This window comes from Mastomys coucha, unplaced genomic scaffold (genome assembly GCF_008632895.1).
Source record: "Mastomys coucha isolate ucsf_1 unplaced genomic scaffold, UCSF_Mcou_1 pScaffold3, whole genome shotgun sequence".
Classification (NCBI taxonomy): domain Eukaryota; kingdom Metazoa; phylum Chordata; class Mammalia; order Rodentia; family Muridae; genus Mastomys; species Mastomys coucha.
In genome coordinates this window covers 45,623,166-45,629,130 of record NW_022196909.1, presented here as the reverse complement: position 1 = coordinate 45,629,130, position 5,965 = coordinate 45,623,166, and the positions used below count along the sequence as shown (strand labels likewise).

General features: G+C 52.2%; 1 long non-coding RNA gene across 1 annotated transcript; it reads left to right on the top strand.

The window, feature by feature from the left end:
• Positions 1–2,141: 2,141 nt before the first annotated feature.
• LOC116075013 lies at positions 2,142–5,639 on the top strand. Its single transcript, XR_004112381.1, has 2 exons — positions 2,142–2,561; positions 4,845–5,639. It is a non-coding gene; the product is annotated as an uncharacterized LOC116075013 (long non-coding RNA).
• Positions 5,640–5,965: the final 326 nt, after the last annotated feature.

Here is a 5,965-nt window from a genome sequence, read left to right as displayed (position 1 = left end):
GAGTCCTGGCTCTCGAGAGGAGGCGAGAGGTGTGGAACTCAGACTGCAAGGTCCCTTCCTGGAGCCCACGGACACTGGGTGACCACCGCTGGGATTCACAGCGCTGATTCATCAGTAACTGTGTTCCAAATTGTTCCAAACTGGGTCTTGAAGAAGGGGGAAATTGACACCGAGGTATCTGCGGGGGGTTGGGGGGGTGGGGAGGGCGGGCGGGGCAGGAGAAAGAGAGGGACAGGGGAGGGGGCTCTGGGGACAGAAATGACAAAGGGAGTCACAGAAAGGGGTGTTGGAACCAAAGCCAGCTGTAGGGAGGCCAAGCTGGGTTTGGGGTCGATGACCTAAAGTTCTGTGTGGCTGGGATGGGTCCCTTCCCTTCTCTGGGACTCAGTTTGGGCACCTATCAATGCTCTCCAGATAATGCTGTCACTCCTGCCTTCAAGATGGGAGACTGAGGCAGGAGGATCATGATGAGTTCTAGGCCAGCCTAGAACTCATAGTAAACTTCGGGTCAACTTGGGCTACAATAGTGAGGCCATGTCTCAAACAAACAAATGAGCAAAAATCTGGAGTGACTGCTACTGTGTGTGTGTGTCTGTGTCTTTGTGTGTGTGCGCAAGCGCGTGAGTGTGCGTGCACACATGCATATGTGTGTGTGCACGTGTGTGTGCACATATTGTGCAACGTACATCTATGTGCAAGAGCATGTATATGTGCGTGTGAATGTGTGTATCTGTGTGTGCACACGCTCATGTGTATGTATGTGTGTATGCATACGTGTGTGTATAAAGGTGTGTGCATCTGTGTGTTTGTGCGCACTCATGTGTGCTCATACAGGCTCTTCCATTGTCACCATCTGTTCCAAACTATGCCATCCCTTGCCTGAATCATCACATCTGTTTCTGCTTCTGTCCCCTGTGTCCCCTGTGTCCCCTGCTTCCCTGCCCAGTATATTCTCACAGCGTCCAGAGAGCTCTTTGACAGGAAACCAGTTCCTGCCCTGCTCTCTGAACTCATTTACGTGGTCCAGTCTAAGAGCCAAAGATTCCAGGCAGGCCCTGAAGTCTTGCCTACTCTGGCATCCTGACTGCCTGCCATTGCTGGAAGTGCCTGCCTCTCCTGCCTTATGACCTTTACACTCACTAGTCTCTCGACCCGGGGAGCTCTAGCCACACTGCCCGCATCTTTCCCTTTGTTCAGGTGCTCCTCCCAGATGGACATTTGGGAATCACATCGTTGAAGTCATCCACACTCCTCCCCAGCTACCACAGCGCCCATCCACCTGTGGAGCAGACTCTTCCGTCTGTGTGTCTTCCCATCTGTCCACGCTGGAACGTTAGCTCCTTTGTGGCTCAATCCCCAGAATATGCTAACCCCCCCCCCCCAAAAAAAATTTCATTCCAGTCCTGGAAACTTTAGGAGAGTAAGACCAGGATGCTGTGATGGATGGAGTGGGCGTGGTCAGGAGATTCGCAAAGTGGATAAAGTGAAGGGGGGGTGGTGGAGGCGGCGTGGGTGAAGTGGAATGTATGAGGTCAGTGGGGGCAGGGTGGGTGAGGTGGTGCTGAGTGAATATTCAGACAGAGTTACTGCCTCTGCCTTGGGCAAGGATGGAAAGAGGTCACAAAGGAGGAAGAGAGTACAGGGCAGGAGAAGTCTGCAGGGTCCATCTCCTCCACAGGGTCAGCAAAGAAGGGAATGCTCATCCTGGCAGCACAGGAAGGCGACTGAGGACAGAGTGACGCCTACTGAGCCCCAGGCCTGTCCCTGACCCCTCTCCCAGCAGTCCCGGTGCTGGTGGCGATGGGAAAACCTTGTTGCTGAGCTGTGCCTGCAGAAGCCCAGGCCTGGCGCCAGCTCCTCCCCCTCATTTAGAGCAACAAGAAGTCTTCCAATTGCCGCACGATGGGGGCCAGTTAAGTCAAATGGAGTCTGTCGATAGAGTGGAAAATGAGGCAGCCATTTAGCAGGCTGAGATGAGGGTTCTGTCGATACGGGAGGAGAGCGGGAGATGAAACGCGGTTATGAGAGCCGTGGAGACGGCTACGTCACATCCAGGCACACGTGGGGGCTCTCTTCCCACCAGGCATTTATGAAGCCCCCTTAGAGGAGCTGGCATCCCGCTGGGCATGGCGTATGGGGTGACCAGCTAGAGCTCTGTCAGGCCAAGAAGAGTCTGCCTGGAACTGGAATGGGGTATTTTTCTCCGGGGGCAGGAGGGCCACACACTGAGCCCTGGCCCCGCCTTACTTAGGAGCTGGGCCAGTCCCTGGGGATGCTGGGAGTTTCCTGTCTCACACCAAGTTCAAGTTCAAGGTCACATGGACTACACGTGACCCTGTCTTGGGAAAACAAAAACAAAAACGGGGGCTCAAGAGGAAGGAATCGCCTGCCCTTGTGGCAGCTCCGGTACTCAGTTTCCCCTAGTGTAAAAGTGGTAGGCAGGAACTCATTGGCATCCTTGTGAGAAATGATGTCCCAGCCTGCATAGTTGGACTGCACGGGGCTAACAGAGAAAATGCCAGACTGGCTTAACAGCAAACCTCCGGTCCAGGGTGGTTCAGGTAGGTTTGGGGACGGGGTGTCAGAGTGGGACTTTCAGGGACTGGGACTTTCAGGGACTGAGACGTAACAGCCTCTTTCCTAGGGTGTGCTCTGCCACCATCTTGGACATTCATTTGCCAGCTTCCCCTGAACGTCCTTCTCTTCCCACAGCCAAGGTTTTAAAAGGTCCAGGGAGGATTGGACCAGGAGCCCGCCCACTCCTGGATGACCTCATCCTCATTCACTGCATTTGTAAACATTCTGCTTCCAAAAAGCCCAGGTGCTCGGTTAGACTGTCAACGGAGGGGACAGAAAGTCAGTGGTGGTTCCTGTGGCCAGGGGAGGGGCCGCACCTCTCTGGAGAAGGCTCGAGAGGCCCCCTAGATAAGGCGTGCTCTTCGGGATGAAGAGGCAGTTATAGCGCTATCTGTCCCTGGGGTGCATGGAGCTTCAGGACCCTGACAGAATCTAGCTGGGTTCAGATAAGCCAGGCTGTTATTGCAGTTTATTTTAGTGCCTGGTTATTTTTGTACAGTGTAAAAAGCCGGTGGACATTTGAGAAGCCTGCTGAGAGGTGGTGAGTCCCTCACCTATCTGAATTCCACAGCTTACTGTGGCCTTGTGGGCCTCCAGAGCGTCCAGGAGAGAGAAAATCCAAGAAGGGTAGTCTGAGGTGCATCGGAGATCAGCAATGGGGTGCTGCAAACCTTGCCCACCTCTCGTACCCCACTCCTCTCCTGCAGGGCCCCAAACTGGAGGATCTGTGCGAAGGGCCTGTGTAAAGTCGCTGTCGGTGATTGCTGGGCCAGAGAGAAGCTGTCTGCCTGGATCTGGGGCTAGAGGGGAGAGGATGTGGAATGGGTTGGCCGTCCTTCCTAAGGTGGCACAGTCATGATGGGGTTCTGTATGGAGAGGACTGGGCAAGCGTCCATGGGTGCAATCCCAAGACCGGCCACCAGGGGCAGAGTAAAGGGGAGTGGCCTGAAGAGCAGGTAGCACTGGGTTGACCTCTGGGTTGAGGGGCTGGGAAAGTTGGCCCTGCCCACCTGCCCCTCCCCTACTCCCGGCTCAATCCCAGACCACGGAGCTTTACTCATATTCGAGGTGGGAATCGGGAGACCTGATAGCGCTATGTCTCAGAAATTACAGTGCTGGTGATGTTAAGTCCTCTCCTGCTGGATTTCGGAGACTGGATTTGCCTTCACAGGGGCGTCTGGGTAGGGCTGGGGCAGAATCCCTCTGCGGGCTGGAGGGAGGGACGGAAGCTATGCCTCTCACCATCACCCGCCTCTCTGGCCCACTTTCTCCATCACTTCCGTAATGCCCTCTCTACTGGGGAAAACAAAACAAAACAAAACAAACAAGCAAACAAACAAAGAGGGCCCAAGAGTCTGGGAAGGAGACAAAACTGTGGCCACTTTCAGGTCCCTCCCCTTGTGACAGACTTACAAGAAGTAAACCCCTGGCTCCACTCTCTAGCCAGTGCTTTCTCCCCATCCCGGGCCCAGCCTTCCCCAAGTCTAATGTAAGATATCAGGGTGAGGCCGGGCGTGGTGGCGCACGTCTTTAATCCCAGCACTTGGGAGGCAGAGGCAGGCGGATTTCTGAGTTCGAGGCCAGCCTGGTCTACAGAGTGAGTTCCAGGACAGCCAGGGCTACACAGAGAAACCCTGTCTCGAAAAACCAAAAAAAAAAAAAAAAAAAAAAAAAAAAAAAAAAAAAAGATATCAGGGTGTCTAGTCCCCTGCCTTCCCTGTGGCTCTTAGGCGGGCAGCCCCCTACCCACCTGGATTGTTCTCCCTACCCTGGCAATGTAGTAAGACTGTCTATCCTGACCACCCTCTGGCACTACCAGAAAGGCTTCTAGCCTTTGGCAGAGAGCCCTTTCTCTTCTGGGTTTAGAAATCTCTCCAGCACTTATTGCATGCCAATTGTATGTATGCTCTTTGTTGCTTTCCTTTGAAACTCCTGGACATTTACCCCAACCCCAGTACACGGAAACACAAGTCCTTTGGTTCCTGTGAGGATTTTCCTCTTTCTGATCTGGTTCCCTGGAAACCATGGAGACAGAGCTCTGTACTGGGGAGGTTTACTGGGACTGTTGGACCGGCCAGACACCTGTTGGAGGAGAGGCAAGGCTATCCCAACACGAAGCCTGGGAACTTCTGTGGATCCTTATGCTCCAAAGAGAGAGGTGGCTTTGGCTGGGGCTCAGGGCAGGGCAGTTCCCTGAAAAGATCTGCAGGACTCCCCAGTCTACAGGGGGGGCTGACAACCCTCATATCCTCTCTCTTACCCCCCAGGAGAAAGGACCCACAGCTAAAGATTTTATCAGAACATTCTCAAAGGAAAAGTTCAAGCCATCTAATATTGATCACCAGAGACCTGGCTGGAAGAGACGGTGGCACAGTCATGATGGGGTTCTGTATGGAGAGGACTGAGCAAGCGTCCATGGGTGCAATCCCAAGACCGGCCACCAGGGGCAGAGTAAAGGGGAGTGGCCTGAAGAGCAGGTAGCACTGGAACTAAAGAGGAAGTGAGGGGCTGGTGATGTGGCCCAGTGGGTACAGAGCCTGCCCAGCACGCATGAAGCCCTGGTTAGATCCCCAGCATCGCATGAAATAGGCATGGAGTCAGATGCCTATAGCCCAAGGACGCCTGGAGGCAGGAAGTCATCCTCAGCTACACTGAAAGGTTGAGGCTAGCCTGTACTATATGAAACCATGTTCAAAATTTTAAAAGTGTGCAGGGCTGAGAACGTCATGTTTTTGTGTATGATTTAATTTTGGGGGGGTAGGATTCACAAGTATTCGGGATCGATGGTTGATTTCCGATTAGGAAGTGGGTATCTGAGCGCTGGAGGAGACAATGGTGTGTCCTCATATCTTCCGAGTATTCAATCATGTTCTGGGGCTACTGAGATAGCCCAACAGGTAAAGGCGCCTGTTGACAAGGCTCACGACGTGAGTTCGGTCCCCAGGGCCCACATGGTGGAAGAGAATGGACCATTGCAAAGTGTCCTCTGACCTACATATGTAGACTGTGGCACATGTGCCTACTCCATCATACGTACAATAATAATAAATGTTGAAATCATGTAACTTTTCTCATTATAATGCAATAAAAGTTTTAAAAAAGTAATAAAAAAGTAAAATAATAAAAAATGTAAAAAAATATTAAAAAGAGTTCAAGGCCAGCTTTAGCCCATATAGTAGTTATGAGGCCAACCTGGGCTATGTGAGATTCGTTCTCAAATATATATTTGATTATATGTGTGTGTGTGTGTGTATGTTGCTTTGTGCATGATTATTTTTTAATCAGCATCTGATAACCCAGGAATCCTTTGGGCATTTGTCTCTGTCTTTATGGTCTCTGCTGGCTCTAATTCAGTGTGCTTAACTTTCTTTTTTTTTTTTTTTTTTTT